The sequence below is a fragment of the Podarcis muralis genome, chromosome 14 (genome assembly GCF_964188315.1).
Source record: "Podarcis muralis chromosome 14, rPodMur119.hap1.1, whole genome shotgun sequence".
Lineage (NCBI taxonomy): Eukaryota > Metazoa > Chordata > Lepidosauria > Squamata > Lacertidae > Podarcis > Podarcis muralis.
The window spans coordinates 24,906,847-24,930,694 of record NC_135668.1 but is presented as its reverse complement, the minus strand read 5'-3'; the positions used below and the strand labels follow the sequence as shown (position 1 = coordinate 24,930,694).

At 42.8% G+C, this 23,848-nt stretch overlaps 1 long non-coding RNA gene across 13 annotated transcripts in view; it reads right to left on the bottom strand.

Moving 5' to 3' along the window:
- LOC114584893 (uncharacterized) overlaps positions 1 to 23,848 on the bottom strand; it is a 63,202-nt gene that overhangs the window by 17,471 nt on the left and 21,883 nt on the right. For 3 of the 13 annotated variants that reach the window (XR_013390672.1, XR_003703738.2, XR_013390679.1), the window contains 2 exons: positions 12,654 to 12,764; positions 566 to 3,149 (listed from right to left, as the gene is read on the bottom strand). The exons of 3 other annotated variants lie outside the window; for them this stretch is intronic. This is a non-coding gene — a long non-coding RNA (uncharacterized LOC114584893). Of the gene's footprint in view, positions 1 to 565; positions 3,150 to 12,653; positions 12,765 to 17,320; positions 17,466 to 23,848 lie in introns of those variants that run through there. 7 more of the 13 variants (XR_013390675.1, XR_013390676.1, XR_003703736.2 and 4 more) reach the window with 4 other exon arrangements.

Here is a 23,848-nt window from a genome sequence, read left to right as displayed (position 1 = left end):
GTATTATCTCCCTCCAGCACACATTACAAATGGGGGGGGGCGGTGTCAGAGACCAAGAGAGAGGAGCTTCTGAGAGGGTTTGTGGCAGAGGCAAGGCTTGAATCAGGGTCTTCATCTTTCATAACCCAGCTTCTTAGTCACTACACTGTAGTGGCTCGATGTTATGCCAGCTCAACATGGTCTTCGCTGACTTGCAGCACCTCTCCAGGGAACGTTACCTGTGCCATCTGGAGACTTAACCTGGGGTATTTTGAGTGAAAAGCATGTGTGCTACCATTGAGCTATAGCCCCTTCTCTGTTGGTTGCAGTTTTGCAGAAATAATCTATTGAAAGTTAGTGGTCCCAGTGCTTAATCAAAGGACGCATGCCAAGCTATGACTCTGGATTTAGTCCTTTCACACTGATTGGCTGAAAAGCTGTGATGTCACAGAAGCCATTGGCATGTTTGCAGATCAGCTGCAGTGAGAGAGGAGGTGAGGCTGAATTTTACAGACTGATTTGGTCTAGTTTTTTTGGTTGCAGTTCAACTATATTTTTAAAAGTGATATATGTGTGAGGGAAGTGGCACATTCTTACTTTTTTATTCGGGCAATTTGCACAATGCTTTTCATTTTCTCCAGCAATATAACAGTTTTAAAAAGCAGATGTTAGCAACCTTTTTTTTCCCTCCTAGTGGCAGCAACCAAGCTTTGCCAAAAGTTAATTCCTTACAATGAAATTAATCCCAGAGGTGTAAATATCTTCAAGATCTGCCAGGTCTTTTAAGATGTGCCAATGGCAAGATCAGGCAATTAGAACTGTTCTCCATAAGTGCTGGAGCCTTACAACATTAATAGATCATTTTAATGGGGGCAATTTTTAAAATTTGTATTTAATTTGCATGATTACGATGCTGAGTGTGCTGCGGACAGCTGAGTCAGGGGGAGAGTTATTGCAGCTATAGTCATTGTGTGTTGGTTTCAAGGATCTGGGACAGAAGTCTAAAACTGGGCACTCTTGCATCTTCTTGGCTATATGAACATTTTAAAGAAAGTGCTTTCCAACTAATGTATGACTGAAATCAGGGATGCCAGAAGTTATCCCTTACATGGAACTGTCCTGGTCCATCTAGGCCAGTATTTGGTTGAGCAGCTGCAGCTCTCCAGGATTTCAAGCAGAGAGAGATCTTCCTCAACTCTACCACTTGAGACTCTTTAAAAGTGGGAGAGGCCAGAGATCTAGTCTTGGGACTGTCTGCATGATTTGCCACTGATGTTTGGACCCTCCCCTTGTCTAGAGCCAACAGATCAGATTCCTCACTGGCCATCCTTCAGTGAACACCACTTGATTCCATCTCTTTCTGACCTCTCAGTACCATTGCAATGCCCACTCTAAGTGCTTTCCAGCTCCAATCGAACTGCCAGTGAATATCCGCACAATCACTTGCATGATGGATTTTGTTATCTGATCAGTTAATTGCCAAGCATGTTGTGTGTTTGTAGTACTAAAAGTGTGCTGAATATTCTACGGTTTCTACACAATGATTTTGTATTCTATACAATTATTTTGCAGACATACTATGATGCCTTTTCCCAAAAAAAAGAAGCCACATCTTTTTATCCTCTTTGTTGTGGCCATTTCCCCTGGCTGTTGCCTTGTGGCTATTTCCCCTCTCATTGCTGCATCTTTCACCTTCTTGGATTAGTCATATAAGTGATTTCAACCAATCAGGGAACACAGTGTAAAGAGAATGTCACTGTGCCACAAAGCCAATGGGACTTAGCTATGTGGCAAATGAAGTCATTTTGGGGCAAAACCAAAAGTGGGGAATACAGATGAATGTGGGATGGTGTGTGTGTGTGTGTGTGTGTGTGTGTGTGTGTGTGTGTTGCAAATGGTGCCCCAAAAAAATCATTATGAAAAAGAGCTGTGCATTCTTGAAATGTTCCCTAAAAATGTGACTAGTGACAAAATACTCAGAATTCAGCCCCCAGCAGCATTAACACATGCCTTTGAGTGTTTGTTTTTTTTCCCTTTTCCTTTTTGCCTGAAAACCTTTCCAAAAATAAGACCAATTGTTCAGAATAATAATCTTTCAACAGTAGCTCATAATCCTGCCCATGTCTCTCCATTTCATTCTTGTTCATGTAAAATGTGGTCTGTAGAGAACACGGACTTCAAAACATTCCTGGTTTCCTTATGCGATCCCACGTCCCCCATTTCTTTGCTGCACTAGGTGCAAATATTGGGGTCCTTCTAATACTGAGAAGGAAAATATCACATCTCTTTCCCCCCCCCCTCTTCCTTCCCCCCTTCCTCAATGAATTTATTTTGCTTACATTTTCACAGCCCAAGGAAACAGAATGCAATTTTTTTTTCTAATCTTCCTAATGTAATGGAATTTGTTAGGATGAAACATGAGAACTTTGAACAACGAATTTGCAGTGTCGCTTCCCCCCCGGAGGAAACGCCATTTCTGCTGTCTGTAACCGCTTTCATCTCATACAAGATTGTTTGACTTCTGCCACACTTTCTCAGCTCTCCAGCCAAGGATTCTTTGCCTTCTTCTCCATCTCCTTTCTAGTATGTGCTGCTGTTTTTCATTTCCACCACCCCTCCCCCCCTAAAAAATAAAACCATTCTGAAGAGGATTAGAAATACGAGCTCTTCAGGCCATGCGCACCGCATCTTTGAGGAAATTCTCCAAGGAGATGTGCGTGTTTTCAAGCTGCTGGAGTGGGAATCCCATTTGATAATGGAAAATTGCTCCAAGGTATGAATTGTGCCTCTGATGTTCCTCAACATGCACGTCTGAAGTCCGTAGCCACTGAACTTTCTTAAGGCTGGGGTTTTTGAAATTTGTTTTTCTATCCATCTCGCCAGACAAAATTTCCAGGTCTGGGGATGCAGACAAGCAGTGATTTGTTTTGGTTTTCCTCCTCTGAGAAGTGGCTTCAGAAGTCATAATGGGACGTGCAAGTTTATCGCTTGCGGGGGTGGAATTTAAGTGCAAGGGGCCATTCAAAAATAGGACTCCCGCTCCACTTGCAGTCCAAAGCGATACAGTTCAAGAAGACTTTTGCCACTGCTTCTGCTGTTTCGGTGAACTAACATCATTGTCCTTGCCAGAACCTCAGTGAAGAATGTTGATCTGTTCTCTGTCGAAGAAACTGCAAAAGAATTTTGCCCTTTAAAGAGAGAAACAAGCCCCAAATGCATGGGGCAGCTTTCTAAAAACCAAACCAGTCTTCCTCAGCATGTTAAGATTTCCCCTCTCCCCTTCCTCAGTTTTGTTTCAGATATATGCAGGTCTTCTGCAAAGCTCCAACTCAATGTCACCTTAATACAGGTAACTGCATAAGCTTGCACATTGTCCTGCTGGATCAGGCCAAAGGCCCATCTAGTACAGCTTCCTGTTCCCCACAGTAGCCAATCAGATGCCTCTGGGAAACCAACAGGGAAGGAATGAGCACAACAGCCCACTCCCTATTGGTGATCCCCAGAATTTGATATTCAAAGGCAGGTGGACTGATGGACTGATTCAACATAAGGCAGTTTCCTGTCCCTTGAATCTGCCTCCCCATGAGGGTTTTACTTGAGGGTGAGGAAATCTGCTTCTCTTGGTTTCTCTCAGATTCTCATTTTTCCAGTCTTTAGTTCAGTTCTCCACATTAGTTAGCAATTTTTTTAAAATTACGAAAATTCACGAACATTTTAATGTGAATTTTTCTCACTATACATGTTTTCATATGACATTTTGCCTAATGGACACATTTTTATGGAACATGTTTTTCCTAATACTTTTTATTTCCCCTAACAGAATGCATCTTTATATGTTATTTTCACTAATATAGGTACTCCTTACCTTAATATGGTGATACCTTGGTTCTCAAACTTAATCCGTTCCGGGAGTCCATTTGACTCCCAAAACCGTTCAAAAACCAACGCACAGCTTCCGATTGGCTGCAGGAGCTTTCTGCACTCAAGGGGAAGCCGTGTCAGATGTCCAGCTTCCGAAAAACGTTCGCAAACTGGAACACTTACTTCCAGGTTTGCGGTGTTTTGTTCGGGAGCCGATTTGTTCGGGAGCCAAGCTGTTCGGGTACCAAGGTACCGCTGTATATGCATTATTGTGCCCATGACTTGGCAGGAGAACTGCATTGCAAAATTCAGAGCTGTGCAGATTTCAAAAGATAGCTGTGTTTCAGTTCATACATGTGAATTTTGTGCATTCAGCTTTAAATGCATACTCCATCCCCAGTTGCAGTACATAAGAAGACCTTTGCTGCCAGATCACACTGAAGGCCCATTTAATCCAACATCCTGTTCTCACAAGGGCCAAGCAAGTGCATACTGAAAGGCCAGAAGCAGGACCTGAGAGCAACAGGATTCTCCCCTCCTGCAATTTCCAGAAACTGGTGTACAGAGGCATACTGCCTTCACCAATGGAGGTAGAGCATAGCCAATGTGCCTAATATCCATGGAAAGCCTTATTCTCCATGAATTTGTCTAATCCTCTTTTAAAGCCTCTCCCTTTTTTTCCTTCCTTCTTTCCTCTTCCCCTTGCAACTGCCAAAATTTAAGCCTTTTTGTTGTTGCTTAGGTCGCTATATATAAGGGACATGGGTGGTGCTGTGGGTTAAACCACAGAGCCTAGGGCTTGCTGATCAGAAGGTCGGCAGTTCGAATCCCTGCGACGGGGTGAGCTCCCATTGCTCGGTCCCTGCTCCTGCCAACCTAGCAGTTTGAAAGCATGTCAAAGTGGAAGTAGATAAATAGGTACTGCTCCCGCGGCGTTTCCGTGCACTGCTCTGGTTCGCCAGAAGTGGCTTAGTCATGCTGGCCACTTGACCCGGAAGCTGTACACCGGCTCCCTCAGCCAGTAAAGTGAGATGAGCGCCGCAACCCCAAAGTCGGTCACGAGTGGACCTAATGGTCAGGAGTCCCTTTACCTTTACCTATGTCACTATATAAATCACTAAGTGCTGATAGAGCTATGTGAACAATGAGCAATTGTGAACTATGAACCAACAGTCTATAGAGCGTGTGCTTTGCATACAGAAAGTTCCAGGTTCAATACCTGACATCTCCATGTAGGGATGGGAAGACCCCTGTCTAAAACACTGAGGAGCATCTACCAGTCAGGCTAGACCAGGGCCAGGGAACTTCCAGACTACAGACCTAAGCAGCCCACGAAGTCTTCCTCTGTGCCCTTCCAGCCTTTGACTTGATGATCCAGGGGCAGGACAGTCAATGGGATAGAGCAAACATTCAACAACTAGCATACATAGCCAAGCTGGGACAAAGCACTTTTGATGCCTGTTGCACAGGCTGCACTGGCCAGAGAAACCTCTCTGTCTGGCCCAGCACTATGATGGAGATGTATATTGTAACCCTCTGCTCAACAGGAAGATAGGTGCCTCTGTGTGTGCATCTGTGGCAACTGCATGTGGGCGATGGAGCCAGGATATTCTGATGCAATTGGCCAAAGATTCTGGCCAGATACACCAGGCCAGTACAGCAGCCACTGCAGTGACTGGGCTCTCTGCTAGTAAACAGCAGTACTTGAAACAGGCAGCTTCCAGTGCCCTTCAACTCTTTCCTTGCACCGCCTCTGGGGGTCTGCTTTGTCAACGGACCTGGTGTTACCATGCCGTCACTCTTCCAGGCAGCCATAGACAGAGATTTATCCCTGACTTACCAAGGGTGAATGTTGACTGTGCTGTTTTAAGCTGTAATGGTGATTAAATCATAGAACATTCGCTATTGTGTGTCCCTCTGATTTTTATCTCCATCCTTTTCACATTTCTATTCACTAAGCGAAGGCATGAGGCTTAATGCAGTATTTCTGAAAGGTCCCTGGACAGATTTAGTGCTGGAAAGGAATATATATAGACAGCTGGAATGAGGTACCCTGTTTTTACTACAGCGAATGCCTTGTATTTTAATATGCTCTTCTAGCCAATGCTAAAATGCCTTCCTGGCATGTTCCCCCTAAGGTCATTGGTGTTATTTGGAGGTTTCAGACTTCCTAGATTTTGGCAGCACACTCCCTGGGATTTGGTAGATCAATAATGGAATTACAAATCCCAGTTTGCTGTTGTGCATTCTACCTTTCTACACACACACAAAGGTGTAAAGGTGTAGAATTACCTGCTTTCCTTCAAAAGCAAAGACAATGATCTAGTCCTCATGGAGAAAAGACGTGGATTGAATCTGCAAGCAATCACTGTATTTGGGGAGGTGCCACTGGGTCAGGAATAGAACTGAGTTATCATGCCTTATTCCATATGCTTTTCAGTCAGGTGGCACACAGAGGGGATCAGCCCAGGAACAGGAAGACTCCGATTCAGAGCAGTTTAAATAGCTGACCAAATAGTTCTTAATGAGAGAAGAAGGAGCTCTGTTTCAATAAGAACACAAAACATTCTTGCTGCAAAGTCAATCCAGAACAGCCTTCAGATTCTGACAATGACCAGTCAGATACTACTTAGTACAAGGGTGACCAAGGGGGCTACCCTCCATATGATGTTGAAAGAAAGCACCCACCCTCCTTGACCACTGGCCAGGCTAGCTGCGTCTGATTGGAGTTGTGGTCCAATGTCATCCCTCTTTGCCTTTCTCCAATCCCCAGTATTCAGTAGTATGCAAAGTGGCATGCTTTGATTCAGTGATTTGAACATCATGCCTAATAGGTGGCTTTTCCTCTGTACTATTCTAGATCAGCCAATGGTCTCACACAGTAGAAGGCCGCTTTCTACTGCAACAAGGACCATAGCATACAGAAGGTCCCAGGTTTAATCCCCAGCATCCTCAGGTAGAGCTGGGAGAGTCCCTGTTCCTAAAACCCTGGAGAGCTGCTATCAGTCGGTATTGCTGATGGAACAATGTTCTAACTTATTATAAAGCAATTTTGTGTGATCCTATGTTCCTATCCCATTTTTATTCATCAGACCTCTACAGTTCTATGATCCTATGACCTCAAAGTGGTATACATGGGAGAGGTCCATAGGTAGTCTCCCATCCATGGAGACTTGAGACCCAAAGTAACGTTAGCTTCAGCAAAGTGAAGCCGATATGATGGATGCAGCGTTCTGTGATGTCATCATTACTGACAAAATAAATAAATAAAATGGACCTTAGTTCAGCCAGCCTTTTTAAGTATTCAGCCTGACCCAAGACCCAGATCAGCACTTTCCCAACAGATTCAAGAGCTGCTATGAACCCCTGGAGCAAACCAAACCCCAACAGTTGTAAGCTATCACCACACCATATTCTCCAACTTGCAGCAGAGGAAAATTGGGATGCTTATCCTTCGAGGTCGTGCTCCCATGCACGTCACATGACTTGTGCAAGAGCACAACACTGCAAAATGTGCATCTTTCAAGGCTGAGCTCTCACAGGAGTCAAAACAGGACATCCCAGGATCCAGTCAGAAGCTGGAATGTCTCCTGTAATTCTGGGATGTCCCATTCAAATCAGGACAGTTGAGGGGTGTGCTACGCCTGTTATCTATCCATCCAAACTGATCCAGGAGATTATCAGGCTGTATTTTGGATGTCTCCAAGGTCTCAGGGAGCAAAGACTAAATAACCATTCCCTGCTTCTCAAGGCCTTGGGCAGAATTAGCCAAATAGCACAGCAGCCATTGTGACCAAAGAGATCCAAGACACTGGTTTTAGAACCAAGGCTTTGCCTGGATTGTCCCTGGGTCTGACTCGGTATAAGCGGCTTTCTTTTTTTACTAAAGGTAGCCCAAGAAACTGATAACTGTGGTAGGAATGAAAAACTGAATCGTCTTACTTGGACATCTGCTGCTATATGAACAGTACATTACGATGGAAAACTCCAAAGTTGAGGTTTTCTCCATCAAATCAACATTACAGACTTATAATGCATTCTTTAATTAGATGTCGCTATTAACTGGACTGTTGCGTGATTTAAATCTGGATGTTAATCTCCGTCATTCTACGCTGCCATAGTTTTTATGACATCGAGCGAGTGACTCCTTTATGTAGTAATCTATCTGAAAACCACCTTATTCCCCCCTCTTTCTTTTTTTAGAAGAATAAAGGACATGAGATTGAAATGAAAGCTTTTCTGAGTCCGTCCATTAGTAATTTTCTGCTTAGTATTTGAAAAATGGCTCGTTTTAATTGCTTCACAGAGGAGAAAGCTATCAAAGCTAATGCTCTTTCTTTCCAAACTTTTGTAATTATTTCTCTTGGACTCTTATTTGAAATGGCTTGAAAATATTTTCATTAAAATGTAGATTTTCCCCCACCCTTCTCTCTCTCTCTCCTCTCTCTCTCTGTCTGTATGTCTGTCTGTCTCTCTTTCAAATGGGCTTCGATTCCCCAGTGCTTACCCACCCACCCAACCCCCACTTTTTCTTTGTTTGGCTACTAGCTTTTAACTATGTATAGATGAAATCCAACATTTGAAAATAGGAATGAGGGGACATGTCATTAGCATTGCTAATATTGACTGGGATTTTATCAGGTTTGGATTTCATATCAAACTGCACGGTTTCCAAGGAAAACAATGTTTATGGGAATGTTCTCTCTTTCCTGCCACTCCCTGTCCACTCTCCGCCCAAAAAAAGAAAAATTCTGAAGATTCACTCAAATAGTTTGACCCTTGTGTTTTCCCTCTTGAACTTTGTGAAGTCAATCTAATCCAGTACAGTGGTACCTCGGGTTACATACGCTTCAGGTTACAGACGCTTCAGGTTACAGAATCCGCTAACCCAGAAATAGTACCTCAGGTACTTTGCTTCAGGATGAGAACAGAAATCGTGCACCAGCGGAGCAGCAGCAGCAGGAGGCCCCATTAGCTAAAGTGGTGCTTCAGGTTAAGAACAGTTTCATGTTAAGAACGGACCTCTGGAATGAATTACTTTACCCGAGGTACCACTGTATCTTCTTTTCCACTGTGGCCAGCCATATACTGCTTTGAATCATTGGAACATAGGAAGCTGCTTTATACAGAATCAGACCATTGATCTATCTAGTTCAGTATTGTCCACACTGACTAGCAAGAGCTCTCCAGGGATTCAGGCAGGGCACCTTTCCCAGGCCTACCTGAGACGTGCAGGGGGTTGAACGTGGGGCCAAATCAGGTGCTGTATCACTGAATCACCTCCTATTGTTGCTCCCTAGCAAATGGCATTCAGAGGCCTCTGAACCTGAAGGTAGCCTCTCGATAGCTTATTTTGTAGCCTCTCCTCCATGAATCAAAGGCTGTATCTCAGTGGAAGAGCAGGTGCTTTGCATGCAGAATATTATATACTTATTTAGATCCCACCTTTCTCACAAGGGCAGGTCCCAAGGCAGCTCACAGCATCGATTAAAGCACATGCATCAATGTAATTATTTTTTTAATTACAAACAAAATTTTAAAGGAACACAATCGATCTGAATGTTCCTGATATGAGAAGGTCCAAGTTATGGGCATGGTCTCACAGAGACCAAGTTGTCCCCACCACTGTTCTCCTGGAAGTCCCCTAGATTCTCCTTCCCTCTCTCCTCTTCCACACTCCACTCAAGCCTTGTAGGGCAACTAGAGGGACCGCTAGGGGTTGCCATAAGAAGAGGAAATGCAATGCCCCTCCCCCCCCAAAAAAGAGAGGACTGAATAAAGCACACATATTTGCATACAATTTACATATGTATAGTAATAGATGCAAATATAGAAATAATTGCTATCTACTGAAAGCTGCAGCGTATCTCACCCTAGTGGGGAATACTGCAGCAACATGATTGGTGCACTTGTTCAGTTTGAGGGCCTGAAGCTTTCTGTTGACGGGGAGCGATGTCTGCCCTCCCTTCTTATAGCTCTTTGCCTTTAAGCCAAACCCTCCGAGTGTCCCTATTTTCCAAGGATGTCCCTGATTTAGAGAAGCTGTCCCAGTTTCTGATTGGATCCTAGAATGTCCCGCAATTCCTTAGGATGTCCCTATTTTCATTGGAGAAATGTTGGAGGGTATGGAGTTATCCAACCCCTGAACCATCTGAAGGCAATCCTGTATAGGGATGGTTTTTTTAATGTTTAATGTTTTATTATGTTTTTATGTATGTTGGAAGCTGCCCAGAGTGCTGGGGCAACCCAATGAGATGTGTGGGGTATAAATAGTAAAATTATCATTATGGAATGGGACATCCCTATTTACATCTGAGAAATGTTGGAGGGTATGCTTTAAGTTAGATTTATACCAGACAGCCCTTTAAATAGAGGACTCCTTCAAACAGAGGTCTGTCCTCTGTAAAGTAGGAGACAGGGCCATCCTGAACCCAACCCTTCAAGGCTTGAGAGAGCCCTAAACAACATGCCCTCTAGTTGACTCCTTCCAATACCAGTAGGTCACGTGTGACAGAGCCACAGTTGGCAAAGGCAAGTCACCAGTTTAAATTTCCCACAATGCTCTGGTGCAGCATATTTCAACAAGCCTCTCTACTGGGCCCTCAGCACTCTCCTAGACCACACCTCCTACTGGCCCTGCTTCTGGAATGTGTCCTTGAATTGGAGTAAATGCCTTGTGCTTCCTGGATGGAGGATACAGAAGGGAGTGTCAAAACTAACCTACTGTGCAAATTTTGCATTAATTGCTCTGCCTCCCTTTGCCTCTAGCCCCACCAAACACTGGCATGTGTGGCCCCTGGAAGGTTGCTAAGAAAGCAGTATGGCCCTCAGACTGAAAAGCTTCCCCAGCTCTGGCCTCCATCATGTATGAATCTGCGTTTCTGTTCCCCAACCCTATCATTTGGTAAATGGTCAGTGATCCAAGGTATTCTTTCCCTCTCTCTCTCTCTTATGTTCCTTTCAAACCCTCCTACTCCAATTTGACTGGTGTGAGAGGTAGTAGCATCACATGTCACAAAGCTCCTATACACAATGTCTCCCCCCCCCCCAGCAAGGCAATGAATGAGAAAGAAAGAAAGAAAGAAAGAAAGAAAGAAAGAAAGAAAGAAAGAAAGAAAGAAAGAAAGAAAGAAAGAGCCCCCAGGCCTAGTCTGCACCACTGCTCTCCTACCCTCTGAAGCCATTATGAACAAGCCTCACTAATTATAACTCCATGGCTAGGTGCCCTCCTAAGGCTGTTGTGCTCAGGAGATATGCCTCCTGAAGGAGATATGAGTGAGCTCAGGTAATTCAGAGCAGGGAATGCATTTGGGCAGAGGGGGGAGTATGTTATGTCACTACTTTTTTTTTTAATTATCAGGAACACATTTTTGGCCCTTAAGTGTCCTACTGCACCGGCAACATCATCCCAGCAGCCATTTTTCTAGTGTTTTCCTTCAGAGACAGCTGTTGCAGATAAGCATCTACAATTATAGATTCCGTTTCCTTTATATATTTTTTTAAAAAAGACGACTGGAAGGAAGAAAGGGAAAGGCTTGGTTTGCTTCTCTATATGGCTGGCAGGTGTTTATTTTACTGCAATGTGTGCTTAGGGGATACCCCAGTAAACTGAGGGACAATCAACATCAACACGCTGTTTGGTCTTATTCCTTCCACTAATTATGACGTTGTTGTTGTTGAAATGCCTTTACTCATTATTTACTCCTTTGTCTAACTCATAGGTGAGCAGTCTGCAGGCCACACATGGCCTGCTTAGACCTTCCCTAAAGCCCAGAAGGGATGTAAGGAGGCAATGATTTCTGTCCCATCCTGTGTTTGTCACAGCCAGAGCCTTTTCCATTCTGCTACAGTTCAGCTTATGCTGAAACATATGCTATTCATCTCACTAGTTCCTATGGCTGGATTTTGCCAACAAGAAAAATAACATTGTTTTTAGTGGAAGACGAAATGCAGCAGAATGCAAACACCGCTACATGTGACATATACCAGGTGGAAGGAAAACGATGCCTTATAATATCCCTGTTGTAAGAGGGAGGTAACAACAGGCTGAGGAGAAGAAGAGAAGAAGAAGAGTTTGGATTTGATATCCCGCTTTATCACTACCCGAAGGAGTCCCAAAGCGGCTAACATTCTCCTTTCCCTTCCTCCCCCACAAGAAACACTCTGTGAGGTGAGTGGGGCTGAGAGACTTCAGAGAAGTGTGACTAGCCCAAGGTCACCCAGCAGCTGCATGTGGAGGAGCGGAGATGCGAACCCTGTTCCCCAGATTACGAGTCTCGCTCTTAACCACTACACCACACCTCAAAATGTGTGGGTGTGCAAAATGCCTTTAGGGACGGGGAAGAACCCAAAAGGATGAAGGATGCTTCCAGGCTGTCAATATATTTGGGTGGAATTCAGTCACAAAGCAGTAAATTCAGGCTGTGCCATTCTACTATACTTTGAGCCCAGCTCAACAACCTGTTGTCATAGTAGCCAACCAGAAGCCTGTAGGAAACTCACAAGCCAGGAGCTGAGCACAAGAGCAATCTCCCCTCTATGCCTCCAAAGCATTGCTGCCTCTTCCTATTCAGGAACTCCACTAAAAAGTCTATGGGTTTTAGCTGAGAAACTGGTATATTAAAAAGATTGGTGGGTTTAAAAAAGCGAAACCAGTCACAATTCATAGTGTTAATGAATAGATGCATCGACTGGCAAACCAACTTTTCCGGGCTGCAAAAACAAAACAATCCCTCCATCTGAATAAAAGAACCATGTTTCCTAGCTAATATTTACACAAGCTCGTTCTTGCCCACAATGGCAAAGTCACTCACTTGGTTTTCTTCAATCTATTCTTCACCGCCCTCCTGGTAACATTTTCATTGTCAGCCCTGAGTTACTGTTTAATCCATGATCGCTTGATAAATGGAGTTCAATTGGAATACCTGTGTTAATTAAACCAAAGATGGAAGAGACAGCTTTCATTTCTTGCTGATAATTTTCTACGGCTTTGCTACAGCAGGGAGAGAGAGAGAGAGAGAAATATGAGGACTTTCTACATCCTTTTACCAAAATGGGGAGGAGAGAGACCCAGGAGTATTCAATAACACCTTCATATGATAATGCTTGCAATTGTTCAATATTCCTGGCTAATTCCTACACAGTCCCTTCGCCCTTTGCAAGTTAGAATTGCTGTTTCATGTCATGAAAACCATTTCCTGTGAGAATGTAGAGGAATTTCCAAAGATGTAATAGATGGACAAAGGACCCTACTTTAGTGGCAGAGCATCTCCTTTGCATGCAGAAGGTCCAAGGTTCAACCTCTGGCATCTCCCAGTAGGGCTGGGAGTGTCCCTTGCCTGAAACCCTGGAGAGCCCCTGCCAGTCCATATAGACAGTACTGGAGCTAGATGGACCAATTGTCTGACTTGGGGATTATGAGAGTTGCAGTCCAACTACATCTGGGGGAATGCCTCATGTAGCTCTATACACATTCATCCACCTACAGCACATACACTAATGTGCTTAGTCCAGCCAAAACAGAACCACATATTGGTCCATTTATTCCAGGTACTCTGATTCTCAGCTTATTTGTTACAAGTTAAACAAACTTCCTAAATATAACCGGGCCCTTCTATCTTGATCTCTTGCTAATTTTAGCATAACATTGCAAGAGCTAGTAAGTTTGTTAGCTTAGATGGTTTTGAAACAATGTATGTGTTTGAGAAGGGGGTGTTATACTTTTAAACACACTCTGTGCAATTTGTGGTGGTCATCTTTAAAAATACTGCTCCATTATCCTTTTTCTCCCCATTTGGAATGAATGAGGCTAATTAATTTCAGGCCATACTTGATGAGGTCAGCACCAAACTAGGGGGTGCGTGCTAGACATTGCTAATCTCTTTCAGCTGAGAGTGATGAATTAAAGATGAAGCATGCCTTCACAGACCTAATTTAGAATGTATATTTTTTTTATAAAAAAAAAACCTACAGCAAATAATGCTATAGCATTCACAACAAAGGAAAACTTGTTCTTGTGGCTCCCATGTAGTGTTGATTTTGAAGAAATCTTTTATTCGCTTGGGGAGCCTGGCTGTGGATGGGTGGAATAGATCAGAAAATTGCAACATGGGGGTGTGTGTGTGTGTGTGTGTGTGTGTGTGTGTAAAATTCACTAGTGTTTGATATCCAGTATGTATTTCTGACATTGTTTGTGCTTAATTTAGGGCTTCTTCACTTATTGCACATTTAAGGTGCACACTTAAGATTATTTTAAATGTGGTTCCTTAAAATGTGGAATTCAGATGTGACAAACACCCATTTCATATAGATATGCTTGACAGAAACCCAGGCTTCACTGGTACAGTGCCAGTCTAGATGATCATGGAGAACCATTATTATATATCCCATCTCTTTAAATTCCCTTTAGAAGCAGTTGAGCAAAGAGCAAATTAGATTGGGACTGAATAGGCACTTGCAAAGCAATGTTTAACCCAATGCAAGGGTTAACTCAGGGCAAATCACCCTTTGCTAGCACACCCCACAAACATGCTACTTGGTCCTGTTAGGGAACACATCTATAAACCCATATGTTTCTCCCCAATAAGACTCACTACAGCCTGAGTCAGGCGAGTCAAGTAGTAGAATACACTGGAGAAAATGGAAGGGAAATGGTTTAACCCTTCCTGCAGCATGGTGATCCCAATCCAGTTTAGAGATGTGAAACCTGATCCCAAATTTCCAAAGCCTGAATCTAGTTTACCCCTCAATAGCAAATGCAGGTTTGCTCCCCATAATTTGCTAAACAGTCCTTAGAACCAATCTATGTGTGATAATCATGACACTCAGTCAAGCTGCTTTAGGTTAAAAAGGGCATATATATATATATATGTGCCTTTTTTTAACCTAAAGCAGCTGCATAAATAGGTCACAATCTGGAGGAGAAGTTCTGTGTGGGGAGAAAGAGACGTCTTCAACCTTCCTGAGTATTTTTCCCCATTCAGAATGTCGCACCACCCAACCTGGTGTGTTCCACCCCAAGGAGGAAAAGATGCCTGCAGTATATGGGCCTAAGTTAAAACTAGGTGAAAGAGTTATACTGGTGCTTCAACTTTTAAATCTTCAGTCAACTGGTCAGAGCCAATTTTAGAGTTGCAAGTAAGAATGCAGGGAAAGGCTGCTGGATTAGGCCAATGACCTATCTAGTCCAGCATCCTGTTCTCACAGAGCCAACCAGATGCTTGTACAGTGGTACCTCGGGTTACAGACGCTTCAGGTTACATACGCTTCAGGTTACAGACTCCGCTAACCCAGAAATAGTACCTCGGGTTAAGAACTTTGCTTCAGGATGAGAACAGAAATCGTGCTCCAGCGGCGCAGCAGCAGCAGCAGGCCCCATTAGCTAAAGTGGTACCTCAGGTTAAGAACAGTTTCAGGTTAAGAACGGACCTCCGGAACGAATTAAGTACTTAACCCGAGGTACCACTGTACACAACTGGCATGCACAAGAACCCTCTCCACTCCTGTGATTTCCAGCAACTGGTATTCAGAAGCATTACTGCCTCTGTCCGTAGAGGCAGAGCATAACCATCTCAGCTAGCAGCCATTGATAACCTCTTCCATAAATTTGTCTAATCCTCTTTTAAAGTCATCTAAATTGGTGGCTATCACTGTCTTACAGCAAAATCCTATACATGTCTATTCAGAAGAAAGTCTCAACAACTTCAGTGGGCCAGGTAGGGATGTAAAGAGGCACTGTTATCTCTCACATGCAGCACTGTTTCTGATCCACTGCAGTTCATCTTCCACCCAAAACTACATTATTGCTGTCAGCTGTGGCAAAATGATGTAATTCATGTAAATTGTGCAAATCATATTGTCATTAGTAAGGTTACCAGACGTCCCCGTTTCCCAGGGACAGTCCCCGGATTTACAAACCAGTCCCCTGACAAAATCCTATCATTCCTACTGAAGTTGAAAAGTGTCCCTGGATTCATTGAAACAAATCTGGTAACCTTACATTATGTGATTCCACCCCCACTATTTCAATGCAACGGAAATGCATTGTGAATGTCATGTATCATTTGTGGACTGAAAGCAACGACAATATAATGTTCACTGGATTTATTTCCATTCTGGATATGGGACAAATAAGCAAACATCAGCCATTTCTGTTCCCGTTTCTGTTTGTTGTCAGAATTCTCTGACATTCCTACCCCCAAGTAAGTAGATATAGGATTGCAGCCTATTAAATATATCTCATGTTTCAGTATCCCATCAGAATTGACTAATGATGTATGTTAAGGCAATTTATGACTCCAGTTAAAACTTCTGGGCACTCTGATCTTTCCCAGGTGAGCTGTACCTGCTTCCCAAATTCAAACTTTGTCTCCTTTCTTATCAACAGTGTGTGCATGATTATAATTGTTTCTTTAAAATGTTGCTGCATTTTTCCATGTTTTCCTGCTAGGTGGGTGGTGTAGATTATATGATAGCTTTTATCAGGCTGGCTTAATACAATAATAACATGTGCCCAGTTTCTGCCTGACAAAGAGGTGCATTCTTCAAGCACAAAGGAGGACTGTAGACCCTTTTCATGTGAGATACTAATGTGTCTTACAACTTTTCTTGCAGCACTTGTGGGGTGTGTTTGTTTTGCTGGGGGACAGAAGATGCAAACGAAACTGAAGTTGCATTCTAGGGAGGAACCGTCAAATCTGTCAATTTCAGTTTCTCTCAGTTTCTCATTCTTTTCTGTCTCAATTTCACTTCTCCACATTTCTACATCAGTATGCAAAAAAGAATTTTAAGTCCCCATGAAAATTCATCAGCATTTTAGTGTGGATTTCCCCTGATACACACATTTTTGTATGCCATTTTCCCTAATATAATTTTTATATGTTATTTTTAATAATATAAGCATTTTCATCCATACATTAACCAAGTGTGTGCATTTTTGTACATGTTGCCTTGCTGGAGAAGTCCATTGCAACAGCCATAGATTTGTGATTTCTGAAGGCTAGCTCTCTTTCAGCTTGTGCTTAATGTTTTGGAAAGGAAAAATGAGATAAGTTTGCCTTTAAATGAGAACTAAATCCAACTTCTCCCCTATCCCTAAATGCAGGCAATGTGGGCCTTGCATCTGTGTGACAAACCAGTAGGCATACGTACAAGTCAGTTCAAGTCTCACACATGAAAGTGCACTTAGCGACACAAGCTCCAAACTGAGGTATAAACTGAATTAACCAACTATCCTGGCCCCAGTTGCAGAAGGCATTTAGGGGCAACATAAAATGTGCTCAGGACCATTTGTAGCTCCTGAGCCACAGGTTCCCCCACCTGTGTTCTGTGTCGTGGTAGAAAGTCTGTAAGACAGTCCCCTGGTTGAACAATCTTAATCAATGGATCATGCAAAATTTAGTCAATGAATCAATTCATTGATCAGCTAATTCAACTAATATGGGCCTGAGTCAAAAGGGCTGTTTGGAAGCACAACGCTCACTTGGTTTGTTTTCACATGACCTCCGCCTTGTGTTTTCTAGCATCAGGCATCATTTGAGAAGATGTATCTCCTTCCTGGGTATAAATGAAGGGTGTGAATATTTCTTAGCAGACCATGCTGGACATCTACACATTTTTGGAAATACCTGTATAAGAAATAATATTTTTTTCAAATAAAAAAGAGGGACAACGGCATCCTGATTTTTGGGGAAGGGTCACAGCTTGGTGATAGATTCATGCAGAAGGTCCCAAGTTCAATCCCTAGGACTGGGGATGTCCCCTGTTTGAAATCCTGGACAACTGCTGCCCGTTAGTGCAGATGATACCGAGTGAGATAAATCAATGGTCTTGCTTGATGTCATGCAGCTTTCTCCCATCGTTCAGCCCAGACAATGAGGTCCGGCTCCGAGGGCCTTCTGGCGGTTCCCTAATTGCAAGAAGTGAGGTTACAGAGAACCAGGCAGAGGGCCTTCTCGGTAGTAGCACCCACCCTGTGGAACGCCCTCCCATCAGATGTCAAGGAAATAAACAACTATCCGACTTTTTGAAGACACCTGAAGGCAGCCCTGTTTAGGGAAGTTTTTGATATTTGATGTTTCTCGTATTTTAAATATTCTGTTGGAAACCACCCAGATGGGTGGGGTATAAATAATAAGTTATTGTTATTGTTATTGTTATCATCTGCACTGATTGCACATTTTTAGATGGTCAATTTAAAAAATGATCAATCAAGTGAATGTTGCTACTCTAGAGTTCTGAGTTTAAATACACAGGTCCTATCTACTTCGCCTTTCAATTGGAAGTCATCAAGTATACAGCGTTCAAGTATTTTAAAAATGAGTAAAATATAGTCCTGTTCAGGTTCACCACTGGAGAAGAGGATGGCTGAGCTGAGCAGCCATGCCCTTGCCACCAAGTGCATTGAGCAGCCCTGCCCCCAGAAATCCATGTATAGCATAAAACCTGAAGTTGCATGTATTTGCTGAAAGCCTTTGTATGGACCCAGCATGGTTGGGGTTCTGGGGAGCACAGAAGCTTTCATATGCATTGAGCCCCTGCCTGCAGACATCCCCACTGTGTGTGCAGATGACAACAGAGAGTGTGGCTGCTTCGTGCAGTTCCATTCCTGTGTTGCTCTACGTTGGATCTATAACACCTAAATGTGGTTTAAATGCATGTGTGAATCTGCACTACAACTTCTCTGCGTCTGCTGTGTGTGCATATAAACAATGAATTGTTTTGCTAAAGCAGGGGTGAGGGGGCTTTTTCAACCTGAGTGCCACATTTCCTTCTGGGCCACATGCTAGTGTTGGTTGGGCCAGAGGCAAAAAGGAGGAGAGCAATGAATGTAGATATTACCTGTGTACAGTAAGTTCCGAGATCTACCTTCTCAGTAATCTCAGTTCAAGGTCGCCTTATCACATATATGCCCCCACGTTTGCTACAAGCAAGGCAAGGATGCTACTGGCACAAAGATGGGGAAACGATAAAATACCAGCCAAAGAAGAATGGCAAGAAAAACCTTATGGATTATGCCGAAATGGCAAAACTAACTGAAAGACTTCGAAATAAGGATAAAAAATCATTTAAGAAAGAATGGGAACCATTTTTGGCCTACGTAAAGAATCAATGCAAAGAATTGGCACTCATTAGCATGTTTTGAATAATCATTTACAGTTAGAAAAAATCATATAATCTACAAGTAAAAGTACAAAAAAAAATGGGTGAAAAACGGAATATGCAGGAAATGATATGATTTTGAAAAAAACCAGAGAGGGAGGTTGAGGGAAGTCTGGGGGGAATGGGGAAATTTCGGAACTGTGAATTATGTTATTTGTTATGCTTTAATATTGGAAAAATTGAAAACTTAATAAAAAAATATTTTTTTAAAAAAAACACATATATGTGCCCACGATCGCTTCAATCTGTGATACTAGCACTGTTCATAAGTGCAACATAATACACATTCTGTACTTTTAAGAAACTGATATCTTAGTGTAACATCACCCGTACTTTGGACTCCCTGCCTATTGACATCAGGCAAGGCACCTTCTCTATCCAGACATGTAGAATGTTGACTTATCTTTTAAACCTGATTTTTAGCTTACTGGTGATTTTAATCATTTTTGAATGTTTTAAATAGTTGTGCTTAACTGTTCTTTACTGATAATTTTATTGTTTTATTCTTTTTTAAAAAAACTGCTTTGAGGTTTTGATACAATCAAGCGGAATATATACATTTTGTGACATGGAAAAAATAAGCTGGATTCTACACACATTCTATTTTCCATTCAGACAAGTAAGAGGCATCATCAGAGTCTAAGAACACAGCCAAGCAAAAACACCCAAGGAGGGTACAAGGCAGAAGTGTGGTTGGCAATGGTGTGTGATTAGGGAGAGGATGTGGCCTAAGAAAAGGCCTAAGGACCCGATGGAGAAGTCTTGAGGACCAAATTTTGCTCCAGAGCCTGAGGTTCTCCACACCCAGGACTCAGCTACACAACTGCAAATAAAATGTTTTAAGGGGGTTGTAAAGTGCAATACACAAATGTGACCCTAGATGGTGATGGTGAGCTATGGCAAATTCAATATATTTTTTCAAAACTTTTTTTAAAAAGCATTTTCACAGCATTTTTATATGTGTGTAGATTCCACCCAGGTTTCCCCCCACCCCCGCTGCTAAACAGAAACTGATAGCAAGCAAACAACCTACTGCTGAGCAGAATTGCTGTAACGTTTTAAATGGGTGGCTTTGCCTGCCTGCCTTTGCATCCCAGTAGTCCTCATTACAGAGAACCTGCTTCCCATTATGTCCTGTCTCCATGCTGAATCAATCTTCCAACCCTTTGATTGCTTCTGAAAATATGTTTATTTTTTAATAATGCTCGTTTTTGCTCCCCTGTGATTAAACCCAGACAAGGCAATGCCCAGAAAGTATGTGGAGGGATTCTTTGGGGCAGAAAGGGGAGATAAAGACCACATGTTTTTCTTATTGTGGGACCATTAGAGCATATAAATCTGGCCATTTGTGTTGTAGACGCATCAGAGGGTGGTTGTAATAAATACAGATTGGCACATCATGCTCGCCAAATGGACTTTATGGATCAGGTCCCATGCTTCGTAATTCTCTGGTGCTGTCCCTGAACTAGCTTCTTGAAGGCTATTAAAATTCTGAATGGTGCATTATTCCACTTTTTGGGTACACTTCTCGGTCCTAACTGTCAAAGGCCTATTGAAAGAACCTGGCTTTTGAAATAAATCACTTTTCCCTTTTGAGGGAACATAATGTCATTTCTAAGAACTGAATCCCTTACCAAAAAATCAAAAAAAAAATCAGTGATGATCTAGCTGTAGAACCTGGCAGATGTGCATCATAGTTTGGTTGGGCTATTCAGAAATAGAGAATAGCAGACAAGGGAACAGCTGAGTACATTTAAGCCAGTAAAATCTAGGGTCAAATGTTAACCTGCTTGATGCACCTAACTAGGGGAGAGGAGAAATGTGGGTACAGTTTGCACATAAAAGTAAATATACCTAAGCTGCATGTCCCAAAACAATATGCAAACCAAAACACAGCCCTCCTTTTAAATTCACACCTCTTCAAATGATGTGATGCAGTTCGCTATCTAAATAACAGGGGCAAAAATGCATATACTATGGGAAAGGGTGCATTAAAATGTATATATTACTGGAAGTAGCACACACCATGCATTAAAACACAGAAAATCACACTGAAAGATGTATATATTAGAGGGAATTGCATACAAGTCTCTGAATATTAGGAAAAATTCACACTAAAATGCTGGCTGATTTTCATTAGGACTTATCCTAAAAGAATTGCAAATAAGGAAAAGGAGAAACTGAGATAAACAGAAATTGACAGGCTCCCCCATCTCAACACCTAATGTCTAGGCCAGATGTCAAGCCCAGGAACAGCCAACTCAGAAAGGTACCGGTTGCTTCTCCTCCTCTCCCCCCCCTCAAATCATTATTCATTTGTTTGCTTGTTTATTGAAAGCATTTGCATCCCATCTTTCTCCGTCAATATGAACCCATCCACTAGCTAGGATAGCTTTAAAAGAGGCTTAAATAAATCCAGTCCACAAATGTACGAAACTGACATACCAATTCAAACGACTGATCCATCTAGCTTGGCATTTTGTACACCATGAGTAGCCAGTGAGCTGCTGGTGCCCTTCAGATTTGAGGGGGTCTCCAGTTTTTATTATTCCTGACCACAAGCCTGGGCTAATGGGAGTTAGAGTTCAACAACCACATTGGCTGCCAATGTTCTAAACTGACAGGGTAGCAGCTTTCTAGACTTCCAGACAGAGGTCTTTCTGTGTTACCTTTCCCTCCCTTCCATTATTGTTAAGCTTTATAGATTGTAAGCTCCTCGAGACAAGGACCTGTCTAACTGGATGTGCAGTGCAATCTACCACATGTTTCATCACAAGTAAGTCCCACATTGTTCAATGGGACTTGCTCCCAGGCAACTGAGTACAGAATTGCAGCCTAAATTACTTAATAGGCTGGTATATGAGCACATCCTCTTCAATGCCTAGTTATGTCTGTAGCGCCTTTTCAAACTTGTTTACCTAGCCCAGCTGTGCTGCATTATCAGAAGGGAGGCCATGAAATCTTAGCCATCATGCTGTATTATACTGTCAGCAGTTTAAACCAACTGTGGATTTGTAGAGAGAGATTAATTCATTTGCCCTCTCTCATTACCCTAGAATTTGCGGTCATCTGACAAAATTAACTGGCAGTAGATTCAGGGCAGAGAAAAAGAAGGTACTTTTTCACACGACATGCAATTAGCTTGTGGGATTTGATCGTGGCTACTGGCTTAGGTAACTTTAAGAAGGAGCCGACATAAATTCATGACACTGGAGAAGTCTATCAATGCCTATTGGCCATTTATGCTTCCATGCTCAAGCTTGCGTACACACTATAACTTTAAGGCACTTTTGAAACACATTGTTTCCCTCAGAGAATTCTGAACGTTGTATTTTGTTAAGGGTTGATGGGCATTGTAACTCTGCGAGGGGTAAAGTGCAGGGCCCAGAATTCTTTGAGGGAAAGAATGTGCTTTGAATGCGTTTTCTGGATACAGTGTTCACAAAGCCTCAACAATATTGAACCAAATGGATCATCCTTCTGGTACAATAAGGCACTCTTTAGTACATATTATTCTCTGAAATGGGCAGAAACTGTGTGTGGATGTTGATGGAGAATTTGCAAAGACAGTTACTTTTGGAATAAGATGTCATGGCAGACGACCCCTTCAGACTGGAGTCTTTTTGCAGGTGTGTTCTGCAATGTGTTATTGATACAATAGTGAACGGTAGATAAATTCATGCATTCGTGGTGGATTTATACCAGACCGTCCAGATATCATACCACTTCCTTACTTGTTCTGCAGTGCTCCCAATGTTACCACACTATTGCCATCTGGAAGGTCCCTCTTGTGCTATGTAGCACCACAACAGCAGGGCAACAACAATAACAGAGAAAGGATGTTTGCAGTAGGGAAAGTTGCAGGATTTCAGCAGGGAGCTATGGGACATGAACCGACTGGAAACAAAGCAGAATGTCCATCCCAAAAAAATTTGCAGGTACAGTGGTACCTCGGGTTAAATACTTAAATCGTTCTGGAGGTCCGTTCTTAACCTGAAACTGTTCTTAACCTGAAGCACCACTTTAGCTAATGGGGCCTCCTGCTGCTGCTGCTGCACCACCGGAGCACGATTTCTGTTCCCAACCTGAAGCAAAGTTCTTAACCTGAAGCACTATTTCTGGATTAGCGGAGTATGTAACCTGAAGCATATGTAACCTGAGGTACCACTGTACAAGCTACAGGGAGAGGGTTTAAATGCTTCACTCAGAGAGAGCCTAACCACTGTAGTTCATATGTTGGTAACCTCGATGTTGGATTAGTGCAATGCCCTCTATGTGAGACTGCACTCGGGTCTGGTTTGGAAGCTCATGCTGGTGCAGAATGTGGACGCGAAATTGCCGATGGGTACGTTTAGTCAACAGCATGTCACACCATCGTTAAAGCATCTGCACTGACTGCCTGTCTTCTACTGAGCCAGATTCCAGGTTCTTGTATGGATTTATAAAGCCCTGAACAACTTAGGTCCAGGGTACCTCAAGGACCACTCATCTCGCTTTATTGGTCAAGGGAGCTGGCGTACAGCTTCCAGGTCCTGTGGCCAGCATGACTAAGCCGCTTCTGGTGAACCAGAGCAGCGCACGGAAACACCGTTTGCCTTCCTGCCAGAGCAGTACCTATTTATCTACTTGCACTTTGATCTGCTTTCAAACTGCTAGGTTGGCAGGAGCAGGGACCGAGCAACAGGAGCTCACCCCGTCACGGGGATTCAAACTGCCGACCTTCTGATCAGCAAGTCCTAGGCTTTGTGGTTTAACCCACAGCATCACCCGCATCCCTGCAATATAAATATATATATTATATACACACACATACACACTTTCCCCTCAAAGATGCCTGGGAACTGTAGTT